Consider the following 15,198-nt stretch of genomic DNA (forward strand, 5'->3'; position numbering starts at 1 on the left):
CTCCATACAACCCAAGTTTGGGTATCTGGGGTGGTAGGACGCAGAATACTCTTCAAGTGTTGGCGAAACAAATCGATTCTCTGTTGACTAAATATAAAGAAAGTAGAGATGCTCTCCTAACCTGTAAGGACATAAGGAAGGTGGTACCACCTTTGTTTGAACATCACTTTGTTGCCTCTACTTTAATTGCTTGCATGAAGAATTGGGGAGAAGCACCATGGGTAATATATCTATTAAAGGAGGCAGCTGGGGTAGGCGTGATTAGTTCATCTCAGATGGTGAAGGGCTTTATTCGAGTTGAAGAGAGGTTTGCTGTCCTTTGTTTGCATGATTCATCAGCAGCAAATATGTTCCAGTCGCTGGTCTTCAAGGCAGTTTCTGATGGTTGGCTGGATAATTCCCTTATAGAATCGTTTGGTAAATATTTTGCGGTAAGTACAAAAAAGACACTGTCTCCATTTGATGCTTTTCAATTCGTGCCTTAAAAGTTTTTTGGTTGAATGGTCTTTATTGTTAAATTTAGAATCTCAGAACTCATCCAGAGCTAGCATGGGGATCTGGGCCACTTTATCCTTTTGGTTTTCTTCATTGACTTTTTTTCTTTCCCTTGGTGTGATTCTCAGAACTTCCCCAGAGATGGCATGGGAATTGGCTCTCACGTATTGTTGTCTGATGACAGTGATTTTTGTTTTATATTTTTCTAGTACCTATTAGTGTTTCAGCTTTTTGTTTTGATATGTTTTCTTGTTTTTCTGGTTTTATCGTGTTTGTGTTAAAGTCGCTTTGTAATATAATATATATGTTCATTTTCTTATCATAGGCATTGGCAACACAAACACGTTGACCATTTTGGAGGATGCTCAGTCGCATCTTAATAAGCATGACTATGGTCTAGCTTGGGACCTGTCTATGGAAGGAAATCGAAAGGATCCCCATAATATCCACTTTTCAGATGGTGCCCAGAGGTGTGCGACTGTTTATCATGTTTGTTTTCTATATTAAACTTTTTTGTTTGCTGAGAGAGCTTGAGATTGATTCATCTCTCGCAGTTGCTCATGGAAGATATTAGGAGCCAGTCCTCTGCGTTGGCAGTTATATACTATATAGCAACGTTTTAAAAGGCGCGCCTGAGGCGAGCCTTGAGGCGTAAAAGGCGTGAGGCGTTCATCAAAGTGAGTGTGTTTTGCTGCCCAGGAGACGAGGCGCTAAGGGCGTTGATCAAGGAGCCAAAGGCGTACAAAGCAAACGCCCAGAATTTTTTTTTTTTTTTTAATGTATGAGGATTGAGGATATAGAAGATATTGATGCGCTGGGGTTTGGTTTACTTGATGGAATCAGTTTTGACTTTGAGCAACGTGGTCGGGTTTGGATTTGAGCAAGAATTTCATGACATTTCTTTTTTGGCAATATGGGTATATAAGAGAATTGCAATTCATAGTTTCTAACCTCTGATAGAGCCCTGGTGATCTAATCATGGTAGGAGAGTTTGCGACAACTTTTCTGATCAGATTGAGTAGGATATGAGCAGCATATTCCATATTGAATTGTCACTACATTTGATCCTCTACCAACCTAAGTCACTGCTAGGTACTGATTACTATGTTAATACCTTTTGTGTGTATTATATTTGCTCCATAATATTTTTCTGTGCAAGTCTACTTGGCTGTCTAATGAAGGTCATCTTTTAAGCTTACAGTTCAATCCGATGTTATTCTGTTTATGATATGGATTGTGTTATCCTGCTTCAATTTTGAATATCTATTTTGGTGAATGACTTATAGTTCAATTAATGATGTTTTTTTTGTTACAATACATATTATATATAGGGAGCTTCTATTCATACCTCCAAATTTGGCATTTGGACCTCCATACTTAATAGACCTCTAACTTATTTTTACAAATAACCAATTTGCTATCTACACCTCTATAATTTTCCTATAATGCCCATCGTCTAATAAAATCAATAAAAGACCCTTTTTTTTTTTTTTTTTAAGATTCTATTCATACTTTCAAATATCATTAATTGGATCTCCTTCAGTTTTTGAAGATTTGGAATTGCAGCGATTTTTTATTTTTTTTTTGGAAGTTCATCCTCCATATACGAGTAACATAGGTGCTAACACTTTTTCAATGAATTGTCGACTCTTGGTTAGCGTAGGCAACAATACCATGTTTGTTCATCATCTCGTACAAATATGTTTTCCAAGTATTATTTTCATTGCATTTAGGTGTCATTGTCCCTAAACTGATTTTCTCCTACTTGTTTCCATAGCAGCTTGAAATGAACATGCATGGTCTTTTTGTTTTAGATATGTATGGGATAGTGGAGGAAATTACAATAATCAACCATGAGTCTAGTGCATTCTCCATAGATTTATATCAGAGGGTCGAATTTTTCATCATATCTATAGAATAGTTCCACATAAAATTGTTGTGCACTGATGACGTGCGGGAAGATCTTGTGGATAACTACCCATTGCTGCGTTTGTCATATAAACGTGTTGAAGTACTACTTTTTGTCGCTGCTCGTTCACATGTTTGATTGCATTTAGAATGAGTAGGGCTTCATCAACTGAGGTGTCTTTGTATTTTCCATTTTCTCTCCTTTTATTTTTTATTTTTTTTTATAGCGCAGTGATAGATCTTGTAAATTGTCAGTTATGTGAGCAAGGAAGTCTATCACTTTACGAAGGAAAAATCAAATTCAGAAAATTTTGACTTCAACGTTAAATAACATATCGCCAATTTAGGGTTTACATTGGAGGAGAAAATTTTTCCCAAGTTGAAGACTATTACACTTCGTAGAGATAAGAAGAGATTTTTTTTTGGGAAAATGATCATTTACCCGATTTTACGTTAAAAATTGCCCACTTGCTCCACCAACTGTTTTTTAACCCCATTTACCCAAAACACTCTAAGGGATTATTTCCCCTTTACCCAATTAATTCTTTTTTCTTTTTTTTTGAGACTTTTTTGCCCTCTCCTTCTTTCTCACTTATAGAGAGAAGTCACCCTCCACCTTGCTGTGCTCCGGTGACCAGTGGCTGGCGCGGTCTCCGGCGAACGGTGACCGGATTCCGGGAACTGGTAACTGAAATCCGGCAACCGATGACAGGAATCCGGCTATTATTGCCCCCCAGTAATCATATTATTGCCTCCCAAAAATCATATTATTGCCGTCCAGTGAATTGTATGAACTCCCAAAACCAAAATGAATACACTACAGGCACAATTGATCAATTTATAATTATATTAGTGCCTCCCAATAATCATATTATTGTCCCCCAATACAAAGTCCAATGTCTCTACTGCCTCCCAATAGACCACCAAAAATGCACCATTTTGTAGGATTCACAGATAATTTGACTTTAATACACTTAAAACAACATGTAACTTATCAAAACACCACACTATAGTGATCCATGTACCTCGTATCAAAGTCTACTGGGGGCCAATAATGTGTCTACTGTCCCCCAGTAGACCATTAAACAAACCCCACAGTTACATTGCAATCTCAGGATACCGGAAAAAAAAAAAAAGTGTTATGGGCACCCAGAAATTGCTCTGGGCACCAGATCAGAGCGACTGGGGATGAACAAACTCGATATCCGACCGGAGCGCCTAGATCTTGAAGCTTTGGGCCGCGATCTTCTGCTCCAGCACCAAGCACCGCTGCCCTATTGCCCCCATGCTCGCAAGCTTCAATGCCAGATCCTGAGACTTGCAGCGCCGGCGATTCTTTCTCCGCCTGAAAACGAATCTGGAATTGATTAGGATCGGTGGGATGGTAGAGCAGATCATGTCTGTTGGCCGATGATGGTTCTTTTCTTGCTGGCTAGGGGTTAGTATCGGTGTGTCGGCGTAGATTCGGTGGTGGACTGGAGTTGATGGGATTGTGGTGACGTTGCTTGGCTCGGCGCAATCTGGCCCGATATGGGTTGGATCCGATCGGAATTTTTCGATCTGCGTATGGGCTTTTGATTCCGGCATGGGGAAGGGAATGGTTGGAGACGGTTTTCCACTGCGTTGCGGGGATGGAATGAGGTTGACACCGTTCCGGCGAGGAGAGAAGGAAAGTCTACGGTGAGAGAAGAAATCAGTGAGAGAGAAAGAGAGTCTGAGAGGATAGAGTTAAATAATAGGGGGCAAAATTGTCTCTAGATGTTAGATTGGGTAAATGGGGTTAAAAAACTCTTGGTGGAGTAAGTGGGCAATGTTCATGCTGAAATTGGGTAAGTGGTCGCGGCCCCTTTTTTTTTTCTTCCCTTATTTGTGTCTTTATTGGTAATTTGACATGAGTTGACAAAGTCAACTATTACTTGGAAAAAGTGAGAGGTCCAAATACCAATTTTGGAGGTATGAATAGAAACTCCTTTATATATATAAGACTAATAATTACATAAATATAGCTCGTTTATACGTAAGGCTTACGCCTTACGCCTCAAGGCAAACGCCTTACTGAGGCTCTCCCGAAAACGCCTCGGCTACGCCTCAGCCTTTTAAAACATTGCTATATAGTCACATTTCTTTTTTCTTTTTGTTCTTTTTGCTTTTTTTCTTTTCTTTTGTACTAGACTTATGAACTTATCATACTTGACAACCGGTTGGCATGGCAGTTGGTACTTCAGCAGATTTTTAATTCTGAGAAGTTGGTACATATCCTAGAATGGTTTGCAATTCTTGCAGACTGGAAGAGCTTTAGGGGTTTGACTCTGTTCTTGTCGGTGTTTCTGGTAGTTTGTCATGTGTGCAGCATCCGTAAACAGCATGGACACATGAGGATTGGATTTACATTTGCAAAAATCTTACTAGCAGTTCTCTCGGGTATTGTAGCTGTTATTGGGTTGAGGGCTGACCCCGAGCACACCACCCACCTTGAACATCTTAGTCACTTTGTTCTACTTCCAGTGCACTTTCTGTTTCTTATCTTTGCTTATTGCTGCTAGGAACAGTTAAGAGGGTGACTTCTGGATGAGCTGCAGTAAGAATAGTTAGAGGGTGACTTCTGGATGAGCTGTAGTACGAATGTTTGTGGTGTTTATGGTCTTTTAAATTTGCACAAGATCCAGTCTGAGATCTTTTTGGTGGTTTTAACTCAGAATATATACATTCTTGTAATCTCTTTGTTGTCTCTCGCACTTTGACAGGGTGAAGGCTTGTCAGGGAGCACATATGGAATTTTCAGGATTGACTTCTCTTGTTTCCATATCTCTTTAAACTGTCGTGTGTTTGTTTGCCCTAGGTTCAGCAGAGGCCTGGCTTCTTCCCTCGATACTTGCTTGCCCCTACATATACATTCATAGGTGAAGAAAGTGCATAGATTTGAATGAAACCATAAGGTAGTATCTAAGTTGCACCGATACGGGTACGAGTATCCGGATACGATACGGTGCGATACGTGGATACGATAAATCTTAAATGTAATAGGATACGGGTACGGGAAGGATACATCAATTAAAATATATTTTAATAAATATATAAATATATGTGTATCTATATATAAATTAAGAAGAAGAAAAAAACATATGAAACATAAACAAAATACTAGTTTATGAGTCATTATTAAAGTCTCTGATGATGGTATAGGACGTGGCAAGAATATGGAAAGGGGCCTGCATGCATATCACAATTCAGTATTCACAAACCATTGACACATCTCACAATTCACAAGCCATTAACAAATATAGTCCATTATCATATTCATAAACCATCAGAACTTCACAATGACCCACAAGCCATAATTCAATCAGACGCACAGACACATAAACCATCAGACGCACAGACCCATAAACCCACAAATCTGATGCACAAAACCCACAAACCATCACAAGCCATAATTCAATCAAGAAGAACTGAAGAGGAGAACAAAACCGAAGCAAAAGAAGAGGCTCCAGCTGGTTTCCTTTGAGAGAACCGGAGAAGTCTGTAGTAGAAGAAGACGCGATACGAAGAAGAAGCTTCAGCTTTGATTGCGTCTGGAGAGAAGCCGCGAACATCAGAACAAGACTGAAGATGTGCGGCTCAATTAGGTCTCGATTCGATCTGTTTTGTTTTGTTTTTGTTTTTTTTTTTAAGGGGAAAATGTCCGATCTAACCTCGCGCATCCTATTTATTTACTAATTTACGTATCCAATACAGATACGAGCGTATCCGTGGCGTATCAAAATCTGGATGCGTTGGATACGCGTATCCGGCCGTATCCGAGGTGTATCGCACCCGTATCCCGTATCGGTACGGGATACGTAGGCATTTTGGCGTATCCGTGCATCCTAGCGGTAGTATGCTTATTTTGAATGTGGATACGGCAACAAAGCTTTCAAAGCATTTCCCAACTCCTGCTTTTCAGAAATAGAACTTTTATTGTCCAAGACCAGGTCTGTTAACAGAACCAGGTCTGTGTTTTCCAACTCCCCAACTGCATTTGCAACAAGAATATAGGATACGTTCTATTGCAATAGGGTTTGACAACTGACCTAGCTTTTCACCGTTAATCCAATCCAGTAACAGGTCGGCACCCATGTAGCCAATCCCTTTGCATGCCTCAAATACTTTTAACTGCTTCCTTTTCCTAGCTGGGTTTGTTCCTATTGCTCAGCATTTTAGCTTTGCAGCCAACCTCTTGGCCCTGGCTTCCTGCATCCATGACCAATTGGGACCCACTCTTAGCTGCTGACTTAGCATTGCATTGGCACACTTTCTCCTTGCAGGTACACTGATTATGATTTAGCCTCAAAGTTCTGATTCACTAGCGGTTGTGATGGTGAGTCACTTAGTGGCTTGGAAGCATATAATCAATACAATAATCTCATGCCTCTTGTTGTACTTAAATCTAAACTTTTTCCCATCCAAAACTGCCCTGACAGCTCTCCTTAAAATGTCACAATCAGCAACCTATCTCAAGCAGTGGATTTTTTTTACATCTGCCAAGGTGAATTGTTTGAACGTGGACACTTTTTTCTTCCTTCTCTTTCTTTTGTTTCCTTCCTCGTCACCAGATTCAGAATTCTCATCCATGTTTGTTAAATCAGATCATATTTCATCTGATGAAATCTCCCATGTCTTGAAACTCTTCGACTACTTTTGGATTATCCATACGTGTCTCAAAATTCAACCTCATCATCTACTCCATTTTCTTCATAACTACTATCTATCAAGTCTTTATCATTTGGTTCCTGATGAATATCTTTATCTTCTACACCTGAATGTTGTTCATTATTCTCGCAATGGGAATTTGAACTCACAGCAGACTTCCTCGTCTTCCTAGCATTTGTTTACAGCTCCAACTATTATTCCCTCACTTTGCCTTTGTGTATTTCAAAACCCTACATAAAACAACTCTCGTTTTTGCTAAGAGGAACACTGGACAATTGGAATGTCTGATAGGATATGAAATGGTGATAAAAACCCAACTAAAATCAACAGAGACAGTAAAATTTGGTAAAGCCCAACGAGCTAAACAATGAGCCGCTGCATTGCCTTTTCGAAATATATGGGTGAAGGACAACCCTGAAGCTCTGAAAAGAGGAGATATCCTCAAGTACCATTCGAAGATTTGGGTTTTGAAACCCCTTGAACAAGTTGGGGACATAATCCATGATCCTTTCGGCTACTGCTTCCACATGAACTGGTGAAATAATATGAGGCACTGTGATTGCCTCACCCAACAGAGACTTTCCATCATGGTTCCGGACTTCCGGACCACCAGTCCAACCTTGTTAGTGCAAAAGTTTATATTGGTGCCATTTCCTGTACAAAACACTAGCTTTACGCTTAGACTAGCTAGGTTTTATTGAAAGAGATTTGAGGATCAAAGATTTTAAGCACCTATCAAAGCCCCAATATTCGTGAAGCGCCCTTAAAGAATTATTCATTACATATCATAACAATTTTATTTCTTGATTGTGTGTTATCGGGATTGAAATGGAGCTATCAATCCTGAAATGTCAGTGGTATCAATGCATATTTTTATGGTCAATTTTCCAAGAAGGATTACCAAGACATACCACTCACTGATTTGTACGGTTGCATCTTAGGTATTTTTAATTGATTAAAAATATGCATACCCTTTTAATTCAGATAAGAACAATTTTTATTAAATAATATCTTTTAGGGAATATGTTTCTTAATAGAATTCAATCAAGTATACAACTTCAGTCATCACAAGTTCTAGACACATACATATAGAAGGAAAAGAACGTAAATCCCATAGGTTGAGAGAATACATCCATTATTATTATTTTTTTTTCTATTTTTGAAATAAAAAATATTAAAAAAAAAAAAGCCGTGTCCAACTTGAAGCAAGAAACAAACGAAACCCCTATATATTTACAGGCTTTAATTTTTCTATTCTTGAAAAAAAAAAAAAAAAAACCGTATCCAACTAGAAGCAAGAAACAAACGAAACCCCTATATATTTACAGGCTTTAATTTGTTGATTGTGGCAGCCTTGATTGCAAGTATGCCCAAATACAGTCGTCAGTATGTTACCGAAGTTGACTGGGGAAGTATCCCTCACCACGTATGAACTGTACCTTGGGCAGCCCCGACGTGCTTCAGATCCAATTTAATTTCCACGCGCCACCCGGCAGCCTCGATCCTTATGGTGAATTCCTCAACTATGATTCTGAACCACCACGAGTCCTTAGGCTCCGTCATGCCGACCTCCCAACAGTTTGCAATTTGATTTGGGACATTCTTACGAGCTTCTTCAATCTCAGATCAACTAGGAACAAGTCTGACTTTACAAGCAGCAGGATCACTGAGGTTCTTAAAAGCATGCCTCTTGCAGAAGAGGTGCATCCAGTTATTGTTGACAAAATACTTGGTCTGCTTCCTGTAACGACATTATTGATACCTAACAGTAATTTCATTCAAGTGGACATATTTGACGTGACATGGATGTCCATGGCTCGAAAGCCGGAATCTGCTGTTATGATTTGGTTCCAGAATATATCCAAACGTAGGGCTAAGTATGGTGCATGGCGTGCAGAGCAGTTGGAGAATGTGAGACTTGATAGGTCATGTCCTATTTGTATGGAAGACTTCGACTTTGACGATGGTCTTATAGCCACTCGTCTGCCTCGTTTACACATTTTTCATCTGCATTGCATTCTCCGGTGGCTGGAAACCAATTACAAGTGTCCTTTATGCCGATACCCATTACCTCATTATTAATCCATACAAATATTTCTTGATTTGTCTAATTCGTAACTGTCCTTTGGTTGATTTTGTTTTCTGGTCATTGTGTTGTGCGGGCCGAGAGTTACCAGGATCGCTGGTTACCCACGCGACCCGCGTTCCGGATCGTTCGATCCCAATCGCAGTACGTCCGCGAACTGGATCGCTATGTTTAGCGATCCCATATTCAAACAATGAAGCAACATGTATTAAAGATTGCTCTTTGGTGTTATTGAAGAAAATCGCTGTCTTTTGCGGTTAGACTGCCTTCGTCTTCCACTTCGTAGCAATCAGCTTGCCATTGTTTATCTAATTTGACAATCAGTTCTTTTCACGTCTCTATTTTTTGGTTTTTCAAATTTTAAAGGCACCAGCTGCCTCTCTTTAATTCATTGGTCGGTAAACTCTTTTTAATTGTTGTTATTTGCCAAACCAAAAATTCCTTTCAAATGGTTTTATTTACATTAAAAACTCCCTTATTTGTAATGATCTATTTATTTCTTCAAAACAAAAATTAATTTTAAGAACGTATTTATACGACTGTTTTTTGATTAATGAATTCTTTTGATCGAAAAAAAAGAATGTATTTATAAATTAGAGTAAATTTAATTTAGAAGTCTACCCCTATCGTACCGCGTACCTAAGTAGCTAGCGTACCATGTACCCGTACAGCCTATCCGTACCTAAACGACCCGCGATCCAGGTGTGCCTAGCTATGAGCAGTTTTAGCAAGCTGCTAATTCTGGTGTACCAAGATTAATTTAAAATCTTGGATGATTTTATATATATCAGTATTAAAGAGAAAAAATATTTGGGAGAATGTTTGGATAATTTCATTGATAATAAGTGGGGAGCTTCTATTCATACCTCCTAAATTGGTATTTGGACCTCTCATTCTAAAATTTACACAAATCTTCCAATCTTACCCTTTTTTTGTATCCACATAATTTTTTCCAATACAAATCTACTAGCTAGTAATATCTTTTTTTTCATCACTTAAAACTCAGTTCATAGCCATAACTTAACACCATTCACCTTGTAAGCTTGGATACTCTTATGAACCTCCTTTTATTTCTTAATAAATTGTGCAATTTACAATACCACAAGAGAATTATTATCAAAATCAATTTTCCTAAACCCAAATCAGGCTAGCAACATAGTCTACTCTAGCAAAAAAAAAAAAAAAAAAAATCATAAAAAGAGATCAAGATAACAATTAACGATCAACTCCATGAAGTGAAGCAATTAAGCCAAACTAGAAAGAAACAAAAAGAATAGGAAATAGAAATTGCTTTTTGATCATTATTTTCTCGATTGTTCTTCTCTATATTTTTTGTCCTTTATTCCATTTTGCAATCTTTAACATTCTACCTTAATCAAAGTTGCCCAATAATCCTCATGTATGGCTGTAAGAGAATGAGAGAGGGAGAAGGGGGGTGAAGAGAAGGTGCATATTTTATTGAATTTTTTTTTTATCTTTCATTTTGTTCATTTTTTAGAAGGGCAAAATTGGATTTAAAAACTTCCAAAAATTGTTGGAGGTCTAACTACCATTTTAGGAGGTATGAATAGAACTTCCCCCAATCTCTTTATATAGATGATTATAAGTATAATATCTTGGAATACAAGGAAACCTAATCAAACATTGGTTAGGAGATCTAGAATATTACCTTATTACAACTTGAACTATAGTAATTCTAGTTGGGTCAGGCACACATAATTCGGGTTTCCTTCAACACTCCTCCTTGTGCCTTCCCCCAACCACTGCAGTGTTGGAGAAAGAGAAATATTTTCATTTTTTGTTATCTGTACGATTTTATTTATTGTTATTTTGGTTTTTTTTACAAGTCATTGTACGCTTGTGATATAAAGTTCTTTGATCCATGCTCTCTCCTTGGATAATTTGTACCTCAAGAATTTGCATTGTGGCCGAAAGCCTTGCATCTCGAATACATATTGGAATGCCATTTGCATTACATCTGCACCATCCTTATCATTTATCACTAATGAAAGGCTGATCCATACATTTTGACGATCCACTTTAAATACAAAACTAGGAATATAATCTTCTAATTCTCCCTCTATTTTCTTCTAACCCCTACACCAACTAAACCAAATCATATCTAGTGCATCCCTGTCACATATAACCAGGAAATACCAAATTCCATCTTCACTACCAGGTATCCTATACCAATAACTTATAGAAGTGCATTTGATCATAGGTCATCTGCTATGATTTTTCTATGTATCAGGATCATCCGAATTTAACTTCCCCTATATTCTCTCTTGCCACCATCCACATTGAAAAATGCTTCTCCATGATGTATTTGTATGTTGTATCTGTCCACTACTATTAGAAATTGAAACTAATTAATTAGTTTACGGGTCGTAGATTATGAATGGAAAGATTCTTCACAAAGTTGGAACCGCTAAACATATATGGTTATGAATAGAATGATTCTTAACATACCAGCTAGTGTCTTACCCACGCCAGCCTAAAGTATCTCCAGTATATCTCCTCCATCACTTGCTATAAACCCTAAATCCTTTTCGGAAAAAATCTTATCAATATTGTCACTCTAATCCAACACAAATCCCTAAATCAAACAACTCTGGTTTTTGCTAAAAGGAACATTGGACAATTGGAATGTCTGATAGGATATGACATGGTGATAAAAACCCAACTAAAATCAACATAGACAGTGAAAATTGGTAAAGCTTGTTGGAGAGGAAAGATCCCACATTGAAAAAGTGACAAATAAAATATAACTTATAAGTGGGTGGATCACACCCAATTGTACTGAGGCCTTTTGTAATTAAAACCCAACACCTAACAGGTGGTTAAGTTGGGACAGTATCGGTACAATGGTGGGCCACGGGCCACACTTGTCGTTGTTTAACATGGTATCAGAGCGAGTCTCTCTCCAATTGTGTCTCCAATTGTCATGGGCCCGAATTTGGGTTCCTTATATTGCCATCGGAATATTCCGATTGGATTGTTACCAAGTGTCCAATGTGGGCCTTGGATTGTTATATTATCGGAGATTTGTGTCCCAATTTTCACTGTGAGAATTTGATTGTTAATTAATTTCACGTGCAGACCTAGTACTAAGGTTGCACGTGAGGGGGCGTGTTGGAGAGGAAAGATCTCACATTGGAAAAGTGACAAATAAAATATAACTTATAAGTGGGTGGATCACACCCAATTGTACCGAGGCCTTTTGTAATTAAAACTCAATACCAAACAAGTGGTTAAGTTGGGACAATATCAGTACAATGGTGGATCACGGGCCACACTTGTCGCTGTTTAACAAAGCCCAACAAGCTAAACAATGAGAATTAGCAATTTCGTGTGCTTTGATATATAGATTTGGTACTATAGCTTACTGATATGTGATCTTCCGATTAACTTGTGATTATCTCCTCACTAGTATCTTACATATGAATTCATAGAGGTTTGATTTCAAAGCCACCATTTTTTTTTTCAGTTGAGCTTTTAGATGGGGTCTGAATTTGCTGTGCAATTTGATTTTTGGTAGGAACGATGTTGTCAATGGACATGGCACAGGAAAAGTATTATTAACGCTCTTAGTTCGGCAGCACTATCTCTACCATCTTCTCTAATAGATTTCAGGTTGGCCTTTATCTTTTTCTTTTTCAAATTTGTTTCTTCAATTTGTGGTTGTGTTTATGTTGATTTACTGATGAGGGACAACTGTAGGATGTGAGCAATGTTCATCAGGTTCCTGATCACCAGGTTGGTTAATGGTTTTGCAACTTTCGGCATGAAACTTGTGTTTGTTGTGGATTTCTATTTAATTTGTTGGGTTAGGTTGTGGATTTTATTGATTGTTAAGCAACATTTGGCTCTTAACATGTGTATTGTTTGTGTTTCAGAATCGCTAATAGCTTATTTCTATAATGCCCACCATGTGTATGAGATATGTCCTCTGGGTGAATGCGATGGCCTTTTTCTTTGCAAGTCTAGTATGGAATTACATGTAGACTAGTCAGTGTGGCGAAACGAATAAGATAATAAATGCAGGTAACTAGTTCAAACAAGTCAATCTAATATCTTGCAATTTGAATGTACAGATGATAATGGATTCATCTGCCAACGATGCGGACGTCTTAAGAGCAAATAAGAGATACGAGAGATGGAAGTAAAATAAAATCATTGCAGGAAAAGGCTCGTATAGCTGTCGAGTCTGCAGGCTTTTATATCAGTATCCTTCTTTCTTTGTCTTAAGCATTACTGATGTTATTTTAGCAATTGGAGGTTTTGATTATTGACAATACTTTCCATGGTTGTCATCATTAGGATTGACAGTGGTTGCTTAATATAATAGCTTTTGGACTATGGAAAGAGAATTAATTACATATTTTGATATTGAACAGCTTGATCTTTGACCAACTTTTGCTTACCAGGAAGTAATAGCTCTGTATAAGCAATCGAGACACTCCAAAGGCAACTATTTAATCCTCGCTGCATCTATTTGATCCCAACTTGGGAGGGGATTATGGAGGTAGCTCATTGAGTTTAATTATTTTCTTGTAATAATGAAAGTAGTTGGGTAATATTTATAATGGAAGAAAGTATATATTAATCAAATGGTTCTGGAGAAGAGTGTTTAGAATTGTCAATTTGGAAAAGAAACCAGTCTACGTATTTGATATGAATAATTCATCTTTGTCTTCAAAATTCAATGAAGCTGGAAGACTAGAGTGAAGCTCTAGCATATTGCAGATTGACCATTGCAATGTATCACAGTAAGTTTTTTTTTTTTTTTTGAAATAGAAGATTAAAATTCTTATAGTGAGGCTAAAAATGAAAAATATGTCCAATGTCTAGTTTAGTGTACGCCAAAGTTCTGGCTTCTTCAAGTTGATGCCTTCATGGTATAAGTGATATTGCATTTAGTGTTTTTTCTTTTTGGTTAATATATTGCATTTTAATTTAAAGGTAAAATTAGTGATGTTGGTTCTTGTTGCTTCAATTGGCATATGTAGAAACCAAACAGAAATAAATCAGTTTTGCTGGAAGAAATGGATATTTCGAATTGACCAGTGGAGATTTATGCGCTGCTTACATATATAGTTGCATTGCTAGATAAGGGGTTGATTAATGAAACTTGCAACGGTTGGACTTTAAATTCTCTGCAACAGTAGTTGTGCATTTGGCTTTCTCTTCAAAGTTCTCTTGCTATTTCATATAGTATTGTGTGCATGACTAATCTTGTGTAGTCCAGTTTGCTATTTAGACGAAGTACTCATTCTTGTTTTCAGTAATCTAGGCCAACGTTGTACCATAAGATACAAGTTCTTGACTTTGTCTTTTTGAAGGAAACATCAAAAATATTAAGTTGATTGTTAGGTTTCTGATTAAAACATTATTTGATTGTAGGATGAGTAAAGAGTAACCAGAGAACTTGATGCCATAATTTAATGCAGGTTACAGAAGCAAGAGCTGGCATCATTTGCTGTGTCGGCTAAAAATTTGGTCCGGGCTGTGGAGGAGTCTGTGAGTCAAGAACTTCTCAGTTCCTCCAATCTTCACCAGATGCCACGGCAGCCCTACCTCCGAAGCCCCAAGTTGAAAAAAAATGAAGTAGTTACATCAATTCAAAACAAGGATGGAGTCGAGCAATACTTTTGTATCTCAAATATATTTTTATAGATGGAATAAAGAGAAAAATCACCAGAATTTTGTTGGTGGTTGTATACTTTTTTGTTTGACGTATCATTGAATGCAATGTAGCCGTTAGAACATATGTCTTGCAGTATTTGTTTAACTTTTGGTGAGAAGTTCTTAGCAGAGATTTTTAGTCTGGCGGTTGGACAATAACATGAATTAACAGTGACATGGTCAGTAACTTTTCCAATGACTTAAGGTTAACAGTTACTTGGTTAGTGACCTAAGCTGGCCAATATCTTCACTGGCTAGTAACTTGGTCAGTGACATGTGTATGACAGTGACTTTAGATTAACAGTGACTTGGCTAGTAATTTGAGATTAACAGTG

Source organism: Rosa chinensis, chromosome 7 (assembly GCF_002994745.2).
Source record: "Rosa chinensis cultivar Old Blush chromosome 7, RchiOBHm-V2, whole genome shotgun sequence".
NCBI lineage: Eukaryota > Viridiplantae > Streptophyta > Magnoliopsida > Rosales > Rosaceae > Rosa > Rosa chinensis.